We start from the raw sequence: 10475 nt of genomic DNA, 5'->3' as shown, positions 1-10475 counted from the left end.
AGGGACCAGCATTGGTGAGAGGATGATTGACGGGCAGAAATTGGATGCGCTAAAGTGAGAGAAAAAGGGAAAAGAAAAAAAAAAACAGTGAAGGAACATGCAAAACTTCTTACATTTTACATTTTCGGCATTTAGCAGACGCTAGTCACAGTAGTGTGACAGCATTATTGTCTAAGCAATTGAGGGTTAAGGGCCTTGCTCAAGGGCCAAACAGTGGCAGCCTGCAAGTGGTAAGGCTTGAACCAGCAGCTTTTGATTACTAGTCCTGTACCTTAACCACTAGGCTACAACTGTCCTGCATAGCTGAAGTTCCCTGACCGGGAATCGAACCCGGGCCGCGGCAGTGAGAGCACCGAATCCTAGCCACTAGACCACCAGGGAGATTCTGTCTTACAAACAGTGACCAGAGACAAGGATCAAAATACATCCATATGATTAATTTTGCTCTTCACCATCCACCCTACCAGCTGCACCGCTGTCACCTGAAATGCACTTGCATATTAAATTTAATAAGAATTTGTTGTGCACTGAAGCTCTAAAAATAGCCAGTACAAAAAGTTGAAAGTTTTAGTAATGGCAGTGAGAACAAGCAAGCAAAGCTATGCGTGGTAAAACTTAAATCCTAGGTTATTTTTACACTTTGTTTGTAACTCAAGTTTGGTATGTCTGGCTAAGTGTAAAAGCATTTTAAATCCCAGTAGCAATTACTGGTGTTCTGGTGTTTGCTCCATGTAAACAGAATGTTTGTTGTCGCTTTCAATCTTTTTACAACAGCTGGGCACTGGATGCCATGTTTGGTGTATCAAATAAAATACCTCCTTTATACATGTGGTTCCAGCAGAACAGTGGCACAGCTGGTAGAGTGGGTTTCACAGGCAGCATCTTACCATCTAAGAAAGCATGCAGAAGTTGGATTGTCTGTTCTATACTGGCCCCAGATGTGTGAGTAAGAGTTGAGTCCTGCAGTAGATTGTCCTGTCCAGGATGTATCCTTATGGCACCAAACACACCACAATCCTGAGTACACCTGTACCTGTACATCTGCTCATTCATTCAATCAGCCAATTTATATCCAGTTCATATTCTTATCTAATTCATATCCAGTAAATCGTGTGGAGGGAGCACAATTCCTAAAACCATGTAGACACTGGGATTAGAGCTCAAATTAAACCTAAGTATGGCAAAAATTTGATATTAGTACTTTAAGTGTGATGTGGCATTGTTGGTGGTGGCACTTAAATTGTAACTCTTATTAATGTGCATCATTAAAAAATATATAAAAAACAGGCCAGGTGCTTGGGAGTTGCTCTAATCTAATACAGTAGTTCACCATGGCAGAGACCCAGGTAGGAATCTCAAAGGTGCCTTGACTAAACATGACTAATTGTGAATAAATAGGGGAACAACAGTATTTAATAATTATGTCCTGTACCCCAGTTTGAAAATCAGAGTGTAAGGGTCAGATTTTATTTGGATCACAACAAGTTACTGAAAGAATAATAATCTAAGCAAATCTAAAGGAGTCATTACTGACACACTTGTGATAAGTTACCAGAAAATCATATTTTAAATAAATTTTACTAGACTATTATTACAGATTACCGTTAGTGGTGTGCAATACTGCAATATCTGGTATCGATCCGATACCAAGTAAATACAGGGCCAGAATCGCCAATACCGATACCAATATCGATACTTTTTAATAATTAAGGTAAATGCATCATCAAATTGCTAAATCTGAATGAATGTTCATGACCTTTAAGTGTATTATTGTATTACATAAATTTTTTGTATCTACTCTCAGTAGGGTCGTAGATAAATTCAGTTGTTTACATTCATGACAGGAACGGTAGTTACTCATTACACAAGATTCATCAGTTCACAAGTTTATATCAAACACAGTCATGGACAATTTAGTATCTCCAATTCACCTCACTGCATGTCTTTGGACTGTGGGAGGAAACCGGACCACCCGGAGGAAACCCACACGGACACGGGAAGAACATGCAAACTCCACACAAACCCAGGACCTTCTTGCTGTGAGGCGACAGTGCTACCCACTTAGCCACCGTGCTGCCCCCATGTGTGTAGTTGAAAAACAAAATTTGACATCTGAAGCTTGTATTATACTTGGTGGTCATAATTGCCTTACAGTTCCCACTTCATCTTTATTTTCACCCCCAAAATTGCATATATCAAGAAAAAAATCCCACCCATAAAAGCACAAATGCCATTAAAGCTCCCAACAGCCTGGCTCCCTTGGTGGCACCTCTCAACACTGCGCCCCATTGACACGAGCCCCTCCGTCACAGCCAAAACTAATCTGCCCAATATTACACAATGGCAGGTGCATTTATTCTGTCAATTAAGAGGAGAGGAGGAAACAGTTGGGTGGCTAAATGAAAAAGCTGGCTTCCACTCTCTCGTGGCCACGCCGCATGCCGCTTCAGTCCAGTTCAGGCCTGTTGGCTGGGCTTCAGCTGACTGGCTGCCCGCCAGCCCCTGCAGAGTCACTTTGGGCAGGCCCTGCCAGCCATGCCATTCTGCCAAAGCCTTTTCCAGCAGAGTTAGTGGAGGGCACCGCTACTGTCACCAGCGCCCCAGCAGACTTGACCCAGTGTGCCATGTTAATTCACTCAGATCTATTTAAAAGCAGGATGACAGCTCTGTTACAGATAGGAAGATGGCAAGGCCAGCTGCTCTAGCACCAGTACACACAAACAGAAGTGTTGTGGAATGCTGGATTCATAACATCTAATAATATCATATTTCTACATACTGATAAAGGTGTTGGTGCAATGCTTTAAGACAAAAGTTTTGAATTTGGCTCTACTGTTATTATAAAACATACACTGATCAGGCATAACATTATGACCTAATATTATATTCTAATATTGTGTTGGTCCCCCTTTTGCAGCCCCATACACAACTGTGATGCTCTGTTTATTCTGACACCTTTCTATCAGAACCAGCATTAACTTCTTCAGTAATCTGAGCTACAGTAGCTCGTCTGTTGGATCGAACCACACGGGTCAGCCTTTGCTCCCCACGTGCATCAATGAGCCTTGGCCACCCATGACCCTGTCGCCGGTTTACCACTGTTCCTTCCTTGGACCACTTTTGATAGATACTGACCACTGCAGACCGGGAACACCCCACAAGAGGTGCAGTTTTGGAGATGCTCTGACCCAGTCGTCTAGCCATCACAACTTGGCCCTTGTCAAACTCGCTCAAATCCTTACGCTTGTCCATTTTTCCTGCTTCTAACATCAACTGTAAGGATAAAATGTTCACTTGCTGCCTAATATATTTTTTTCTGGTAAGGGTTTTATGATGTTAGAAAATTAGTTGCAGCATCTTGGTTATGGTTGATTCTATGGTTGATGGCCATTCTAATTAGTGCCAAATTTTAAGATTAATTCTAATCTAATTTTTCTTTAAATATTTATCTGACCTAGGAAGTGTGGTTGTAGTTTCATTATCCATTCTTCCTCACTTCTCCTGAATCCTTTTCCACGTAAGTGCCTGTTTAAATGTTCATAATCCTGCAGCAGACACTTTTCTGTCAGACGCTGTATAAGGACCACGATTGGCAGATAGAGAGGCGCCTGTGCAGTAAGCATGGGTGAAAATATATCCACCTCAACTGCAATCAGCGGAAGACAAATTGACTACACTAAATTGGAAGAAAAATGGAAGAAAATGCATAAATAAAATAGAAAAAAGTACACTTTATGAAGTCTTGAATTACCCAAGCCAAATAGGGTTCAAGAAAATAAAAAAATAAAAGACCACAAAATAGACATAGCACGAGAAAAATCTTCTCATAATCTTGACATATGAGCTTCTCTAAATTAACATGTGGTCTCCAATCAAGGGAGGCACACCACAGGGTATCTCATCGACAAATCGGCTCGAAAGGAAAGAAAAAAATTAAAACCACCGAAAGCCAAAACTCATCTGTAGCCGTGGAGCTGGGGAAAGCTGGGAATGGATCCAAATTTTCGCTCACCAGTTTATATGCAATGACCCACTCCTGATGGGGGCCTCTGAGCTCATCTAGGCCCCTTTATCTTCTCTCTGGTGGGACCCGAACACCATCAAGGCTGGATTACGCTTGTAATTGACCATTAGAGAGCCAGGTACAAATCATTCGTCTGTCTCCCCGAGACGAAGACAACAACAGCTATTCTACATGACAACATTCCATTAGTGTAGCATTTAACTGAGTTTGCGATCTGATATTGATTGAATGTGACAAGCAGCGTGCAAATATCCATAAGCGTTTGCTTGGCTTTCTGCGTCTTCCAGCGTCAGGTTCTTTCCATTTGCTTTGGAATTCAAATCAAACCAAAAGTGGCAGGTGACACTTGGTTTTATTCAAAGTCTTATTCTGTAAGACTATTTTTTCAGATTTGCTGAGCACCGATGCCATGTCTGTGTCAGACGCTTTGGTTTAATTATGTGGAAAACCTTCCTTTCCTCAGGCCATGACACAGAAATGTTTTGACAAGTGGATATTCATACTGACAACATTGCTTTGGAATTATTGAGGATAAATAGAACAGAACAAAAAATATCCATCCATTAGAAACGGCACCCTGCACTGTTTCACTGATGTTTCATATTGAGCCAGCAATAAAATGATTATTACTCTATAAAACCTGCACTAATTTAATTTAGGCCTTGGGATTCCAACATACTCCATACATCTGCCTCTAAAACACCAAAATAGTTACTGATCTAATAAACCGCTGCATTGCGAGATAAATAAACATGTGAATGACTCGGGGTTTGACATAAGCTGACAGCTCTGAATTGGAAATTAGCCACAAAGCCATGGTAAAAGTCTATTACGGGGTTTGGTCTCCATTTAGCAGCCATATGATTGGATTTGACACATCTGTGAACAGGTGCACATTTATCTCCTAAGAAAAATAAAGTGACTCATTGCCCATTTCTGTGCCAGGAATTAAGCATTCAATATGTCTTTAATGTTGGTTTCAAACAGCGAGAAGCAAACAGCTAAAAGCCATCTATAAAAAAAAGAAGAAAAAAAAAAATTTTTATTAGCGTTGTTTTTAAAGCCCAATCCTTGACCACATTTAGCTCAGTTTATGCGAGATCTTTTTTTTCAGTGGCCTTTTTGATATTCTAATAACAGCCAGTGAGCTGGACGCAGGTGTGGTGTTCTGGGCAATAACAAGGCCTGAATAATTACTGCCGCTATATCCATAACAGCCCCAAACCTCCGAAGTGTGTTCAGTCTGCGAAGCCACTTCTTTCCAGCGCACAGAGCCGCTCATCCAATGGTAAATAGCAGAACTGGGATCTTTTCCAGATTTAGTGTTGCCCGGTTAGAGGGAAATAAAGCTGGCAATCCTCAGGAGGACCCTCTAATGTCTCTGTTAATTGTGAGTTATGGGTAAACATTGCAGGCTTGCCGAGGTCAGACCTGTCAGCAGTAATACTTCTGAGGAAGAATTTACGGACGGCGCTGTTTATTTCACTGCAAAAAAGAAAGTAAAAGAAGAAATTAGACATGGAATGTGCTTGTCATTTAATTTTGGCTGTGCTATTTGTTTTCCCTGTTTTGTCTAGGTTTACAATAATTGAGAGACATTTGTCCTTGTCGTATGACAGTGCCAGTTTTGGTGGCCGTGACTTGGATATGCTGAATAAAAAACTGCATCTCAGACCAACACCAAGGTCTTTAGTCTTGTACACGAGGCATAACATTATGACCACTGACAGGTGAAGTGAATAACACTGATTATCTCTTCATCACGGCACCTGTTAGTGGGTGGGATATATTAGGCAGCAAGTGAACATTATAATAATAATAATAATAATAATAATAATAATACATTTTATTTATGTCGCCTTTCAAAACACTCAAGGACACCTTACAAAAGCAAGAATGTAACATACATCAATAAACCATTAAAATCTAATAGAAATCAATAAAGATAAATAAAATTAAATTAAATTAAAAAAAATCAGTACAAACTCACCCATAAAATCAATACAATCTCTTAACAGTCAAATGTAATCACTGCTAAACAAATATTAGGGGTAGTAGTTCCAATCAAGTTTGAAAGATTAGTAGTAGGCTAGCTTGATGAGGTGAGTTTTAAGTAGGGATTTAAAAGTAGAGAAACAATCGATAGTACGGATATGGGTTGGGAGGGTGTTCCAGAGAGAAGGGGCAGAGTGGCTAAAAGCCCTCGCTCCCATAGTCGACAGGCGGACAGAAGGAATAGAAAGCTGGAAGGCTGAGGAAGACCTGAGAGTGCAGGTGGGATTGTAGACTTGGAGTAAATCGGAGATGTAAGAGGGTGCTAGACTACATAGAGCTTTGAAAGTGAATAATAAGATCTTGAAGTGTATGCGATAATTTACGGGAAGCCAATGAAGCTCTCTGAGAACTGGAGTGATGTGTTTATATATCCTCAAAGTTGATGTGTAAGAAAGAGGAAAAATGAGCGAGCGTGAGGATTTGAGTGAGTTTGACGAGGGCCAAATTGTGATGGCTAGACGACTGGGTCAGAGCATCTCCAAAACTGCAGCTCTTGTGGGGTGTTCCCGATCTGCAGTGGTCAGTATCTATTAAAAGTGGTCCAAGCAATGAACAGTGGGTCATGGGTGGCCAAGGCTCATTGGGCACATGGGGAGCGAAGGCTGGCCCGTGTGGTCCGATCCAACAGACAAGCTACTGTAGTTCAAATTGCTGAAGAAGTTAATGCTGGTTCTGATAGAAAGGTGTCAGAATACACAGCGCATTACAGTTGAGGGCTGTTTTGGCAGTAAAAGGGGGACCAACACAATATTAGGAAGGTGTTCAAAATGTTATGCCTGATCGGTGTATGTTATACTGTTATAATAAGAGCCTTTGAGGTTGAGTCTAAGACTAAGGTTTAATATTGGCATTAGAGCTTGGTGCGCCCAAGGAGGATGGGGGTCCCTGCTGAGTCATCCACCATCTAAATAATACCTACTCTGTGGTGGTCCTGTGGGGGTCCTGATCATTGAATAACAGCATGAAAGGGGGCTAACAAAGCATGCAGAGAAACAGATGGACTACAATAATTGTAGAACTACAAAATGCTTCTATATTGTAAGTGGAGCTGATAAAATGGACAGTGAGTGTAGAAACAAGGAGGTGGTTTTAATGTTATGGCTGATCGGCGTATATATATATATATATATATATATACAGTATATATATATATATATATATATATATATATATATAGTATTTATAAAATAAAAATAAATACTATTGAAATAACTACTATTATTCCATACTACTGTATGGAATTTTGTTGGCCCCAAATACAGAGCAAAATGGATAGCCAGTAGCATAGGATGCCACTGACATTCTGTCTCAAGGGCATTCTTTCTCCAAAATAGAGGAATTAGCCACATTCAGATTCATGCCCAAACCTTAGGGAAGGTTTTGTATGGGGTAGCATTACTTTAACAGCTGTGTAAATAACTTTAATTCCTGTTTTGGCTGAGCTTTTGGCCACTTACCAGTTCACACAGTCAACACAGAGCTAATGATACCAAAGCCCTCGCTGCTCGCTCGAAAACCTCCAGGATGAATCGAAATCCGCAGCACCTAAAAATACCAGCTCCTCACCACCTCCTCCAGAAGCCCACCTTGCACCAACAGACGGAGCAGATGAAGCCGAGAGCACACAGGGGAGAAGTGTTAATAAACCCAAGGACAGCAGGAACAACTGTCTATTCATCTATCTCCATCAGTACCAGGACACCAAAAACACCATGAAAGACAACGGCACCAACCGAATTATCACTCAGATGTTGGGTGGGAGAAGCAGACAAAGAAAAAGTGAACCAGACAGGGAGGACAAACACAAACACACGACATGATGATGTTTAAGATGCTTGAATAATTGACAAACTGTGTTGAAATTAGGAAGCATTTACTGCAGGAAAATGTAGGTGCAATGCGATACCATGCAAATGGTATCATTAGTCTTGTTTAATTACTTTTTAGATTAGAAATGTCTTTTTGTATTTATTGTACTGTTGTCTATCTGCACTGTGTTTATTGTATTGTCTTGCACTTTTTGTTCTATGTTGCACCCTGGTCCTGGAGGAACGTTGTTTCGTTTCATTATGTACTTGTATATACATGACAATAAAGCCCTTCTTGACTCTCTTGACTCTTGAAATGCCTTGCTAATTATCTAACAATAGTGAATGAAGTAGTGCAAAAAATTTAAATCTCTATAGGCAGCAAACTTACGTAAATGTAATGCAAAATTACTGTTTATTTTTAATATTACTGTTTAATTTTACATCATTAGAAAAAAGATGGACGTGTGAAGATGTGAAGATTATGGCACTTCATGATCAGGATTTTTTTAAAGTTAAATTTAGCAAATTAATGTTTTGGAAAAAAAAATCATAAAATCATATTTAATTTTTCTATCCGTGATACTACATAATATCTTAACTAATTTTAACTTAGAACAACATCAGCAAAATATAGAGGTGTCCAAATTTAACATCTAGGCTAATTTATCTTACAAGATTATTGTAGGGGAAACTAGATTGGGCACTCGAAATTGAAAAAAAAATCAATCCTCCCTAAGAATTTATACCTCTAAACTTCTGAAGAGCTAGATTTTGCTTAAAATTAAATCTTTATCATTGAATAATACTGTAAGTTAACAAAAAAGGAATGATGTAGCATTTTAGAGTAACAGGGTATTTTGGTTATACTGCCATGTTACAGTTAATACCTAGTTCACACTACACGATTTTTGCCCCGATTTTCGCTCGCTGACTGGCTTGGTGTTCATTTGGCAGCGAAACTCGGCTCTCAATTGCTATGTGTGAACTACTCAACAACTCGATCCGAGCCGCTCGCCGAACGCTCACCAACTGAAGAAATATATCTAGCATGTTAAATATCTGGATATGAGTTGCCCAACTGGCAAGGAGTGCGGTGTTGAACAGCCAATGAGAACGCAAGATACGTTGTGAGGGGAAATGCAGGGGATGAGTTGTAAAAAAGTGGGACAGGGGCATAATATAGTTTATATCAGAATACATTATCACACACACAAGTTTTACAGTATTTTTGATCTTATTGTTCTCTACAAATTGCAAAAAATATTTATTAACCTCCAACTCACTATACAGTAGAACAATCCATGCTGGTCGCGTAGCCAAATCCACTCAGATTCATTTATCTTAACCTTTCGTCACTTCTCGGGTTTGTTTTCGTGACAAAACGTAGTTTGGGAGACCAGAGAAGCTCGTCTGTGATTACAGCTGGTGATAGATGGTGTAGTGTCAAACCCCCTGTCGCCGATCAGCTGTGTAATGTAAAAAGCCACACCAACTTGAAAGACTCCCGATTACAAGAGATCCAGTCGTGTAGTGTGAACTGTACGGTGACCTGACGACTTGCAGAGTCGTGTAGTGTGAACTTGGCATAAGTCAGTCCTTACAGATTATTCTCTGATCTTAAAACCTTCTGCTAGTCTGTATGATCTAAAGTTTGGTTACAACCTGATTAAACCAATGTGACACAAGAACAACCTCTTATTTGCTTTAGCTGTGATTTGTTAAATAAACACAACCCATTATAACAGATTCAAGTGTTCAGGGTAAACCAAGGAGCTGCCACAAAAGAGAAAGTAGATCATTTCATTGCACCATTAGAGCAGTGGGTATGAGAAGATTTCCAAGACTGACCACATTGACCATATGACTGGTATTATGGATTCCCAGAAATAACAAGTCATTTTGAGAAGGAATGTTTTGCCTTCTGTGGTGAAATTGAACCTTGGTAAGTATTACTCTTTCCAGCAGGACATTGATCCCAAGCACTTCCAAGTCAACCAAAGCTTGGTTAAGGAATCAGTCCTGGAATATCCTGCAATGGCCTCCTTCTCTAGATTTCATACCAAAGAAAATCTTGGGATCTCTTTTGGGGATTTTTTTTTTTACAAAATATGTGCACCTGTCCACTCCATGGTAACAACCAGTATGATCTGATTTAATAACCATCACTTTTCAGCACTTTCTCAGCGAGCCAACGCCCTGAAGAACAAACCAGCATGGCCATATTTTCCTGTCACCTGCTCTTTGCTCCCGTCAAGCTTTCCGTCAGGTTAACTTTGCCTTTCCCTCCTGCCGAAGCTCTCCACCCCTCAGCCAGCATGAAAGAGAGCCGGAGTCCTCTAAATACATAAAAACATGCAAATGACGGAAGTGACTGACACAGCATAAATAATCCACAAAGGCACATGAGAGGCTATGTGGGCTACAGGACTCACTGTAATGATAAATAATGTATTACAGGAGACAGGCGTTGCTTATTTCACTTGCTACTGCGCTTTCCTCACAGACAAATTATTCCAGCTCAGTGACTGATAGGCAAACACAACAGACAACAGCATGGCGGACGCATCCATCTTCTGTTTTTCGAA

The 10475-nt window shown here is 40.2% G+C and overlaps 1 non-coding gene across 1 annotated transcript; it reads right to left on the bottom strand.

Moving 5' to 3' along the window:
- Positions 1–309: 309 nt before the first annotated feature.
- trnae-cuc (transfer RNA glutamic acid (anticodon CUC)) lies at positions 310–381 on the bottom strand. Its single transcript has one exon. It is a non-coding gene; the product is annotated as a tRNA-Glu (tRNA).
- Between the last annotated feature and the right edge of the window lie 10094 nt (positions 382–10475).

The sequence above is a fragment of the Trichomycterus rosablanca genome, chromosome 5, assembly GCF_030014385.1.
Source record: "Trichomycterus rosablanca isolate fTriRos1 chromosome 5, fTriRos1.hap1, whole genome shotgun sequence".
Classification (NCBI taxonomy): domain Eukaryota; kingdom Metazoa; phylum Chordata; class Actinopteri; order Siluriformes; family Trichomycteridae; genus Trichomycterus; species Trichomycterus rosablanca.
This window is presented reverse-complemented; position numbering and strand designations above follow the sequence as displayed.